Genomic DNA, 13,094 nt, shown 5'->3' on the forward strand with positions numbered 1-13,094 from the left:
GTCTTGAGTCGAACTTCTAAGGACGGAAATCATTTTACACGTCATAAACTAATCCACTAAACTGACTTGTTTTGTAATTTGCACATACAAATCAGTTGTTTTCATTTTCCGTCGATATTGTCTTAATTTGTCCTTGTCGTTTTGCACCAAGCGTGGCATAAGACAGTAACATAAGCCGGGGAAGGAGTTTAGCCGGCAGAGGCCAATTTACTCCTCTGCCGGCTAAACTCCCACGGAGGAATCTGCTTGGAGATTATATGGCGCCCACGTGCACCGACTCTGTTCAGGGATTGTTGTAAAGCGCCATAGACCTGTCACCTGTTTTGTCACGCCCTCCATTGATATCATTAGAAAGTTCAATAAACAAATAAGCAAACAAATAATGATTACTGATAGTTTAATAATTACTGATAGTTCAATCATTACTGTTGTACATAAGGGCACCACTAGCCTTTCTGAATTCCATATGAAACAAGGATTTACAGGTATTCCAAACTACAATAGCAGATACTTGTCGTATCCTGTTACCTGGATTTCTGACCTTTATATTGACTTAGCCAGAGGCACTCTTAGTACACGCTTGTATCTGTAAACTGTATCTTTTCAACGTGTCTTGTTGTTACCTGGACTAAGCCCGGAGTGGCAAAAATGTGCAATAAAGGTCTTCATTCACATAACACCCTTATTAATATAACACGCATCCTCTGAAATTACATCATATAACAATAATGATACATGAAAAAAAATCTGTTACTTTTGTCTACAAATGTCAATCTCAATTCTTCTGACCGTCCTTAATGTACACTGTAATGACTGGGCCTATAGCCGTATATTCTGTACTGCTTTCAGATGCTCTTTAAAGTCTGCCTGTGGGTTGTGCAATCTTTACACCCAAAGGCTTTATGCTTTCTCAATTCAACAATTTCCCATCTTCTTGTTGTTGTTGTTTTTTTACTATAGAATTAAATGTTCTGTTGCTATGGTCCTAAACAGGTCCGTTACTATGATTCTTAGCAGTTCAGTTCTGGTTCTGCAATGGCTCTGGAAAATTCTATTGCTATGATCCTAAACAGTTTTGTTGCTTTTATCCTCGAGATCACTTCTGCTATGACATTCAGAAACAACAAGACCAGGCACTGTATCTGGGAAGATGACTCCTGAAAACTTTGCTCCATGCAGGAACTTGCACTGGTCCATTATCATCCATTCCTACTACAAAAAAAATACATATTACCCTCGGCAAACTTTAAGTGCCACTGGGCCATGCTGTACAGTATTGAAACTTGCTACTGTAATCCAATTTTTTCAGCACATCAACAATGCTCACACACCAGTGTCTGTTATAAAACATGGTAGGAAATAATCTACATTGTAAACAATAATACATGTAAAATATAAGAAAACAATGTAAGTGTTTCATAAATCACACTTTTACGCTTTTACACCCTTACTCCACAGTGTATTTGGGCTATTACTGACCTGCTTCTGTATTCATTCAATGGATCTAATGTATATCCACAAATTGAGAAAATACTACATATATTCACAAAACACGCCTAAATATCAGCACTATTACAGTAACAACACAACAGTCTACAACAGTATCATAATGACAATAAAGGAAATCAGCAATCAATAGTCCATATAAAAAGTAGGAGAAAAACTATTTGAATGTATAAGAAATCACACAACTTTAAGATCCTCACTCTAGAGTGCATTTTTTTTCATTTGATGTGATTTCTTTTTTACTTAATGGTCACCACGTAATAAGACCTGAAGGTCATTTCAAGGTGTGACCGAAGGCCACTCCAAGATCGCTGGAGGGGCGAGATCGCTGTGACCACATTTGACCTCTTCTTTAAGCAGCTGAATGAAATCCACCCACCTACAGTTTGGTAAATTTCATTCCAAAGTTCAGGTAATACCCATGGTCATTATTCCAAACTTTGAAATGACTAAACTTTAATGTCCTTTCAGGTTTGGGTTTCTTATGATAGCCTGGAGCATCATTTGGTAAATCTGTGGTATTTGAGGCTAATAGTAGTGCTGGCTGTGCCTACTGGATGCTTGTATTAACAATTTGTTGTTCTGTATACATTCTTTTATCAACGCCTCAGGGGTTGGAGCATTCTGATGCTTTTCTTTTTGACAAGTGATATTATGAATATGACCATGACAGGTAAAAGGCAAATTGGCACTGAATAAGGTATTCATACACGATACTCGAAGGTACAATAGTTGATTTAACCTTTACGTCAAGCATGAAAAGTGTTCAATCCATCCATTCATTCACAATTTTGTGAATCATATCAAAATTTAGGTAAAACTTATCTTCATGATATCCAAATTTTGAAATGACTAAACTTTACTGGCCTTTCATATGTTTGGGTGCTATTACCATGTAGCCATCAGCATCGGTGGGTAAAGTTGGGGCCTCTGTTTGAGGGTGGTAGTAGTGCAGGTTTTCGTTAGCGCCTACCGGCTGTTTGTAATGACTGTTTGCAGGCATCTCATACAGAACATCTTCTGGTGTCATATACATGGCACCATCTGGCTGCACATACACACAATCATCATCATCACCATCATCACGGGGGGAGGGGAGGGAGTTAGGCTTGTCTATCAGACGTGATTTTCTTTTGGGTGGTGCTAGGGACGTTTCTTCAGTAGGCCGTTTTGGGACTACGTCTGCCGGCATCTCATAAAGGACATCTTCTGGCGTCATGTACAGGGCACCAGCTGACTGATCATGGCCACTGGTCAATACTGCAGCTACGGGGTTTGTGTTGGATTCAGTGCCGCCCTGCTCTGTCTGATCATGCCCACTGGTCACTACAGTAGCTGGCAGGTTACTCAAAGCAATGTTAGAATTTGGGCCCGAAGAAGGGTCTGAAGGGGGATTCTTGGTCCTCCTCTTGTACCAGATTGTGAGAATGACGGTGCCGACCAGGGCAATGCCAGCTATTGGACCACAGACAGAGCCAATGAGAACAGGTATGGGGAAACTGGGAACAGACTGTATGAAACTGCTGCTTTCCGGTATGTTTGAAGTTGTCTGAAGGGTTGAACTTATTGTTATTCTTGCTTTGCCACTTTTGCTGGTCTGTGGTCTGTCTGAAGTGGTTAAAAGGGTTGAACTTATTGCCACACCTGTTCTGCTTCTACTGTTTGTTGGACCTGTTGTTGAGCCAGCTGTTGTACCATTGTAACCGTTAGACCTTACAGTGATATCAACAACAGTCAGTGTCTGTGTTATTTGCTTTGCACATACTAATTCTTCAGGACTGACATCTTTAAGCTTCTGACCCTGTAATTTGGCAGGTCGGGCACAGATTATCTGGTCTTCAAATGTAGGAAATTTATCCGAATCTAGCCTGAAGGGAGCCATCTTACAGTCACACTGCCAGGGATTCCCGTCTAGTTTTATGACGATATTAGATGGCAACAGGCCAAAAGCTAAAGGGGAAATGACAGCCATCGAGTTATTCCTAAGGTCCAAATGTCGGAGTTCGGATAAATCTGTAAATGTGCCTGCCTGAATCATTGTTATCTGGTTGGAGTCCAGGTATAACTTTCGTAGCTGTGGTAGATTTCCAAATGTACCAGCCTGAATCATTGATATCTGGTTGGAGTGCAGGTACAACACTCGTAGCTGGGGTACATTTGCAAATGCATTAGGCTGAATCATTGTTATCTGGTTAGAGTACAGGGACAACTCCTTTAGTACGGGTAAATCTACAAATGTGCCTTTCTGAATCATTGATATCCGGTTGTCGGGCAGATACAAACCTTGTAAGAGAGGTAGGTTTGCAAATGCCCCAGGCTGAATCATTGTTATCTGGTTACCTGTCAAATCTAACCAGTAGATGAATGTTGGGAGGTTCTGGGGGATGCTGGTGAGGCCCCGGTTGTTGCACGGGCAGAATGGAGACAGTGCACAGTCGCAGCGCAATGATGGTGCGCAGCTGCGGTCGACTTTAGGAGTTGATCCCCAAAACCAGCCATCTACTTGCATGTTGGGCTCCTTCAGGATGATGAGGAGGAACATCAGCAGGTGTCGCAGCTTTCTTCCCATGTTTTCTGGGTATCTAAGCAAAACAATTAAAGAATTTGATGGCATCAAATTCGTTACGCTGTTTCAATGTGCAAGAGTTGAAATAGGTCAATAATTGACCTGAGTGTATTTGCCGGATAAAGAAATAAAGTGAAAAGTGAAGTGTTTTTTGTGTCGTTATTGATGATGTGATTAGCTTGTACACTTATTTAATAGTTTCAGTGAAGGCACCTATTTAGTAATGCCCTCTTTTAGACCAGATGTTTGATTGAATAGAATATAATTCTTTATTTCATAAGGCAAGTGCCAAACGTATATCAAATTATCTATAGATTTTAAGTAAAAAAACGTTAGTCTAAGCTATCCCGCTACAAACTCAACCGACAATGCTGCTAAAGGGAGAAAAGGTATATCGGAAAACTGAACAAAATCAACAAAAACAAAAACATTTCTAAACAAACTTTGCAGAACAGTAACACATAATCAGCATGAACATATTCAAAAATTATCAAAAAAATAAAACCATACATATCAACATAATTATGATACATTGTACAAACATATCTCAAAGAGCTCCACAATTAATCTTAGAAGTCTTTGCGTAGTCTTACTGATCTGGCTGTATCATTGTATGTGTTGATTGTCTGAAGCTGGCTTTTTAAATGCCGATCGAAATAAAAATGGCAGGAAGACGAATTTTACTGTCGCAAGGTTCAGTGAGGGTTCATGCGCTGCGAAATGTGTGATTCACTCCTGACGTCAGCAAACTTCTGACTTCCGGAACGCCAGTGCAGTGAATCATCCGATAAAGTTCGTCGAGATCGACTAAAAAGTCATGGTGAGTGTTTCCCTTGTGTTGGAACAAAGTTTAAAACTTTGTAACTATGGATTCTACCAAGAACACGGGTGAATCTTCATTCGAAGGCAATATGAATAGTTGTTGCTGGGTTTTTTTTATGTATTCAGCATCAATGTACAAAACAGGACAGAGATGTAATACACTCTAGCAATACGCTAATATTCACATCACCTCTCAAAAAAAGATAACTGACAATAGTTGTTACAGAGTGCGGTTGTTGTTATTATGCATTTGGAATAGCTACATCACTAGCTGTACCTTACGAGCCTTAGATTAGTCATATTCATATAGTTGTGATTGTCTGAAGCTGGCTGTTTCAATATTGATATTCAACATGGAGGTTGTTTATCTACTTGTTTTTTTGTTGTTGTTGTTTATTTTCACTGATATTTTCATGACGCCGTTTAGACCAGAAAAGAGGATTATGCCGTCCGGTGTCTCGTCAGGGAGACCGGAGAGATCTGTTTTGAGAGATGTTTTTACATCCTAGCTGTGAATTGATATGTAATATAGATATCTAGCTGGAGATCATGATTACTCTAACTATAAATTGACATGCAAAGACGGGAGGAAAACAAATTTGTCCAAAACACTCTCCAACAAGATGGCGGAGTGACAATATTAGTATTTGTGGTTCGTTCATGTTTTTCAACATAGGAAAAATATAACTCCAAAGAAATTAAACTGATGTAACTGACTCAAAACGGACATGCTGAGGTGGCGAATTCGAAGCTGGTCGGGAACACTCCCAACCCCTATTTTTGATATTCATGAGTTGGTGTAGAATGCAATTTCCAACGATCGGGACCTGTCAATGCAAGGGATTGATCCTATGACTAGTTTCATCATTAGTTCTTTTATTTCGAAGTAATGTTGCTGTTCATGTTACAAATGCAGACATGATTTTTACGCGGCGTTTGGAAGCTTCCAGTCGCTTTTATCAGAGCAAAATGAACAACTTTACACCAGGTGATTTTTTTAAAAATACCTTGTGCTTCTCTAAACTTACTTCTCAAAACTTGTCCGAAGATCTTCAGTTGCCACTTTCTGGGTAAGGCCGTCACGAAGGGCTGTCCTCAGTCTTCTTGCTGCATGTTTGCCTCCTCCCAGATGCGAGCTCGGTGTGGCCGTTACGCAACGATTTGGAGAAAACAATGTGTAATTAGTCTAGCTTAGGTGGGCGTGCTGATTGCACGAAGCTGACGTCACGGCCTAAACGTGTTTAGCAAAGAATCATACTTATACCACCAGACATAGTTTGAATCAGTCTTTGCGAATGCGGAAAGTTAAGCTAGAATCTAGGAAAAGAACATTTGCATATAGAGGTGCAGAAAGCTGGAATGTACTCCCAATAGCTGTGAAAACTGCACCATCGACACAAACATTCAAAACATTGTGCAAGAACATTGTGTGACCTCTGACCGCCATCCCCTTAATTAACCCTATCCAGACTGGGCTTTTTGGGCCTTCCCTGGCCTTTGGGGCTCATTTGACCCCCCTTCGTATTTTCAAAACGGCTTACTGTACGATCACCAAATTTGCAGGAGGGATCGTGCTCATCGAGTTTTATAATTCCTGACTTGTCACGGATATGGACATGAGTATGGACATGATATTTTGTTTTTGACGATTTTTTGTTTTTGACGATATTTTGTACTATGTGAATATTGTATGTATGTGTTATTTGTATGTGTTTCCAGGGCCTCCATGAAAAGCCACCGGTACCCTCTTTGAAGTAGCGGGTAACTGTTTTGACGCCCAGTTCTAATAAGCACCTGTACCAACATGCCATACCTTGTGTAAATGGTTAGAAGATTGCCATTTTATGATACACCTTCAAGCGATGTAGTTTCTAAGATAACCGGAAGAATGTATAAAATCCAACCGAGAACCCAAAATGTGCGGGAAGATTTTGTAGTATGTATAAAAGCACACGCTTCAGAGCTAGAACCGCAAGGTAACGGATATTGTGTGTTCGGAGCAATATCCAAGCAGAGGTTTTTACGATGGGGGGATCTGAAAAAATCGCCACTACTACCCGCCAACTCTACTTGGAGAATATGCTTCAAGTATTTTTATACAACACAATCTCTACAACTGGATAAAAATGGGGATTTAGTTTCGGACGTTTTGAGTGGCATCCACCACTCGTCTTCAGCAGCACTAGAATGAACCGGCAGAAACATTTCAAGTACATCTAACTAAGAAAATTAATTTAACATGTAAGGACCACTTGCAATGTCACTTATATGTAAATCATGTTTAGATAAGTTCCAATGGTGAGACAATACCATACCATATAGGAAAAGCTACTAAGTGTCCTTTGTGAAGCAAAGCAGCTGGGTCCCATGTACTGGACAGTTCATACACGTATGCTTTATGTATATATGAATATGAAACCTTTCGAGGAAGCGCCCTTGTTAAAAAAAACACGATATCACCTCTCATTGATATAACCAAAGTCAGCATCCTCTTGTATTATGTAAAGGGTTTTGCTTTCTTCTTCAGAAGTACGCCAGCCGTCGCCACTTGTGTTTGTGTGTGTACTTTACATAAGGGGAGTTGAAGTGTCTTGGCCAATTTCCTCCGCCGGTTGAGAAGGACCTACATTTTCACGGCGTGGCTTTTTGAGGCCTGTACTTGGCACAGGAAGCCCACCCTTACGCGGTGTGCGCTTCCAGCTTCAAACAGTTTCAATTTGATTTACTCTCAGATCGCCGAAAGGCGGCATATATTCCTTTATCTATCAAAGGCATAACAAAATTCGGTTTCCAAGCTTTTACTCACGTCATGGTGTATCCTTTAGTATATAAAGAAGTTTGGTTGTATACCTGATATATCCTTTTATCTCCTCTTACAAAGATTTACCAAAACTTTGATATCCAAGAGTCTTTCAATGGGTGATCCAATCTCATCTGTGTTTTGGAGGGTCTATTATACTCTCCAAGCAGAGGTTAGGCTCCGGCTGTTTTTTTAACGTTTTTTTTTTGTCGTTTTTATCGAGCTTTCTATTTTGTCATTTTCTTGACGTACGCCAGCCAAAGTTAGGTTTTGGCACAGCAAGATAACATACAAAATAGAAAGCCCGATAAAAATGACTAAAAAAAACGTTTAAAAAATAGCCGGAGCCTAACCTCTGCTTGGAGAGTAGGTGTATTATTGCGGACAGGGGGCCCAAAGCGCATCCTTTATATTCTTCTATTGACTCTTAACGACTCACCAAACCATTGATGTCCAAGCGTTTGTCAATGCCTGCGATCGACCCGATCCTGTTCGTGGCAGATGAAGCAATTTGGTTTCCTATCTGGAGACAGCTTGATGATTCGTCAAATGCATCTTTACAACTTCTTTTATCTTTGCTTAACCCTATGCAGACTGGGGGGGGGGGGGGGTATGGCTTTTGAGGCTCACGCCATTTTGATGTCCTATAACGCCAGAACGGCTTTTTCTAGAGCCACCAAATTTGGTGAATTTTCCTAAAATATTGTTGGCAACAATTTCACAATGTTTGACAAAGTTTCCAGTTTTTTCGTGTTGCCATGGTAACCTTTTGTTGACAAGCAGTTTTGCCAAAAATCTCTACTTTTGGTTCTACCAGATCAACCTAACGCTGTCTATAGTGGGATGAGTTAAGTTTTGTTTGTGGCACGGACGGGAGGCCTTGGACGATTGCCCAACTATATCCCTTTATGCTCTTTAATCTTCTCCATAAATCTAACAAAACCTTGAAATCCAAGCGTTTTGCAATGACTGCGATTGATCCAGCGTTGTTTGTAGTATGAGGAGCTCAGTTTCGTTTTGTATTTGCGAACAGACGGCTTGAATCATTGCCCACAGGAATCCTTACATATCCTTTTATCTCCTGTTACCAAAGATTTACCCAAACCTCACATTTTGATATCCAGGCGTCTTTCAATAGCTGTAATTGATCCGATCTTGTCTGTAGAGGAAAATGGAGCTCAATTAATTTTATATATTCGGACAGGCGACGTAGATGATTGCCAAATATGGATCATTGTATTTTTCTTCTCTTAACAAAGATTGGCACCGAACAGTTGACATCCAAGCATTACTCAAACCCTTAACAATCGACCCAATCATGTCTGTAGTGTACGGAGCTCAGTTAGGTTTTACATTTGCGAACAAACGTCTTGAATGATATGTATACTTATATTTTTCTTCTCCTAAAACTTTACAAAGATTGGCACCGAATAGTTGATATCCAAAAATTACTCAATCCCTAAACCATCGACCCAATCTTGTCTGTTGTGTACGGAGCTCAGTTAGGTTTTATATTTGCGAACGGACGTCTTCAATGATATGTATACTTATATTTTTCTTCTCTTAAAACTTTACAAAGATTGGCACCAAACAGTTGACATCCAAGCATTACTCAATCTCTAAACAATCGACCCAATCTTGTCCGTAGTATATAGAGCTCATTTAAGTTTTGTATTTGTGAACGGATGGCCTGGATGGTTTCTCACATGAATCCTTATATCCTTTTATCTCTTCTTACCAAAGATTTGCCTAACCCTCAAACACCCGAGTGGGGTCCATTTGGACCCCAGGCGTACATTTTGAAGTGCCATTTGAACATTTTTGATCTGAAGAAAAAGTCATTCCGTGACTTTGTCAGTCAATATGTCTTATACCTTCTCCTAAGTGTTCGCAAAGATTAATACAATAATATGGAAATTATAAAAACAGTTTGTGTTCAGTCCCTTTGGGGTTCAAACGGACCCCAGCAAAAATGTGCAGTTTTTAAAACAAACTTTGGAGGCTAACTCCTTAACCACTTACAGTATGACCACCAAACTTTCAGACAATAATAAGAATGTAAACATATATCATCACAAAAATTTCTGTCATCAACATGTAATGTGACGACATTATGACGTCATTTGCCTGATCAGGGCGGCCATCTTGGATTTTGACCAATGACGTCATGAAATTAGCATAAATTATAAATTTTAAGTCATGAAAATTACATTGAATTTCATAGAATTTAATTGTTGTCAGAAAACAGGTGTAGTTTACCAAGAAAACCTTGTTTAAATTGAAATTGTCAAATTTTGGCAAAAATATGCCTGTTAGAATATGGTTGCCATGGCAACCCCCAAAAATGATAAACTTACTTTATTGACCAAAAACTTTTGCAAACAATATTTTGTGTTTAATTACCAAGTTTTGTAGCTTTAGCTCTAGCCGTTCATGAGTTATGCAACATAAATGTTGCTGATGGCCTCAAAATTCCCCTATCTGGTCGGAATAGGTTTAGTGCAAAACGTGGTCATTCTGAGCTTTTGCATAAATTATGATAATGCATTGGAATTAGCAACACCTAAACATCTCAAAATCTTCTTCTTACATTGACAAAGCAATGTATATACAATGATCGCCGATAAGAAATGGTACTGAGATTTTATGAACAAAACATTTTGGGGTCCGTTTGGACCCCACTCGGTCATTTTAGTCGCAAAAAAAGGTCGGGTGCTTGAGGGCTAAACCTCACATCTTGATATCCGAGCGTCTTTCAATAGCTGTATTTGATCCAATCTTGTCCGTAGGGTAAATAGAGCTCAATTAATTTCATATATTCGGACAGGGGTCTTGAATGATTGACAAATATGTATCCTTGCATTTTTCTTCTCTTCACAAAGATTGGCACCAAACAGTTGACATCCAAGCATTACTCAAACCCTTAACAATCGACCCAATCATGTCTGTAGTGTACGGAGCTCAGTTAGCTTTTATATTTGCGGACAGACGGCTTGATCCTTACATTTTTATTCTCTTAAGACTTTTCAAATATTGTTACCGAATAGTTGACATCCAAGCATCACTCAATCCATAAACAATCGACCCAATCTTGTCTGTAATATATGGAGCTCAGCTAGCTTTTGTATTTGCGGACGGACGGCTTGGATGGTTGCTCACATGTATTCTTATATATCCTTTTATCTCCTGTTACCAAAGATCTACCCAAATCTCACATCTTGACATCCGAGCAGTTTTCAATAGCTGTAATTGATCCGATCTTGTCTGTAGAGGAAAATGGAGCTCAATTAATTTTATATATTCGGACAGGCGACGTAGATGATTGCCAAATATGGATCATTGTATTTTTCTTCTCTTAACAAAGATTGGCACCAAACAGTTGATGTCCAAGCATTACTCAATCCAAACAATCTACTCAATTATGTCTATAGTATACCGAGCTCAGTTGAGTCTTATAAGACTCAACGTCTTGAATGATATGTATCCTTATATTTTTCTTCTCTTAAGACTTAACAAAGATTGGCACCGAATAGTTGACATCCAAGCATCACTCAATCCCTAAACAATCGACCTAATTCTGTCTATAGTGCTTGGTTAAGTTTTAAATCTTCGGACGTATGTTTTGAATGATTTCCAAAATATGTATTCTTATATTTTTCTTCTCCTAACAAAGATTTATACTTAAACGTTGCCATCCGAGCGTCATCAATCCCGATCGACCTAGTATATAGAGCTTGACTATGCTTAGGTTTCAATTCCCAACCCAAGGCCCGGCCGGATAGCTTTCTGAAACGAAAAATATGACATAAATTTCAACAAAAACTGCAGAACGTAAACAAAATTGTTCATAAGCATAATTTGTGTATATTACTTAGTAAACACTTCGTTTCCGCAAACATCCCGGCCGGGGCACGGTTTGGAAATGTGACCTAAACCTTACCTGTAGTATATGGAGCTTGGTTAGGCTCAGGTTTCAATTTTTTTTTTTTATTCACAAATAACATTACAACACATCAACAAAATGGTGAACCATCCAAATCATATATACAAAAGAGAAGTAACTTGTTGTGTAAAACATAAATCAAAGAGAAACTGATGTTGTATTTGTAACTAAAGTTCCCCACTTCCCATGGTGTTTTGCCATCTTCCCTCTCCTGTTGGCAATTTGGGCTTCAACCTTTTCAAAGAAATTAATGTAATTTATGAATGATTTAAAGTTAACTCTTTTAGTTTCTCTGCATTTGTAAATGTACATTTTAGCCAGTAAAATAACCAGATTTCCAATTATAGAGGCTCCTTGATTAAGGTTACCAAAAATGATATTAAAGGGATTTATAATTAATGTTTGGCCTATTTTATGGCTTAGGTTTCAATTTCCAACCGGGGCCAGGCCCCGGTTTGATTACCTACTGTTACCTAAGCCTCGGGCTGACTGATAGCCCAATCTCCGCCCATCTCCACCTGTGTGCAGCTCCTAATGGGAACAGATGGCTCGGAATGTTGAGGTCCTGAGTTCGATACCCGCCGTGCCCCCGACGTTGTGCCCTTGGGAAAGGCAGTTTCCATCCTCACTTTGCCCAGGTGTAAAAATGGGTACCTGACTGCGGTCGGGGAGGTAAAAAGAAAAGACTACTGGGGGTACCTTTACCTTCTGTCTGTACCGTGTATGTGGCACTGTTAATATAAGTTACAAACTTGAGTGCAGTGCAACACTGCCCTCGTCTGTCCTAAACCAAATAGAAACAATCAGAGGTGTAGTGTAGCGTGCGTAGTTCAGCAGTTAGCTAATCTCCAGGCAGATCTACCGGTGACATAAGGAGTTTAGCTGGTCAAGGACCGCCTCAGAACACTCCTTAGCCGGATAAACACTTCATACCACCGGTAGATTTACCTGGAGATTATGGTTGGCGTCCCTAGCCTCATCTACCGGACTTTGTGTGGTCATTGACGTACATTGTTGTGACGATTTTCAACCGGGAAGGTTCTTATAACTTCTTCGCTGATATATTTGAGAATGTGCAGAAAATATTGTATAAATGGTTGTTAAAATCTTCATTGGAATTTACTATAGGGCCTTGTAGACCAGTGATGTCATTAAAATGGCATTTGAGACCTTTGAGATAACTGTTATCATTGTAATATCATTGAAAAAGTCTGAAGTTCTATCCTCGAAAGACCGTAAAGATCATTAACGCTATACGGACATCATTGAAAGACATTAGCGACTATCGAAATATCACGGAGGGACCTTTTGAGAGCTCACTGAAAGACTTTTGAGAGATTTTTTTTCTAATGGTTGGACAGCTAATGGTGTCGCCATTCTAGAATCTACACTTTAGCAGACCCTGTCATCAACAGTAATTAATTCATGAACACCTACACGGCCCACAATCTCACTTC

This window comes from Branchiostoma floridae, chromosome 7 (assembly GCF_000003815.2).
Source record: "Branchiostoma floridae strain S238N-H82 chromosome 7, Bfl_VNyyK, whole genome shotgun sequence".
Classification (NCBI taxonomy): Eukaryota; Metazoa; Chordata; class Leptocardii; order Amphioxiformes; family Branchiostomatidae; genus Branchiostoma; species Branchiostoma floridae.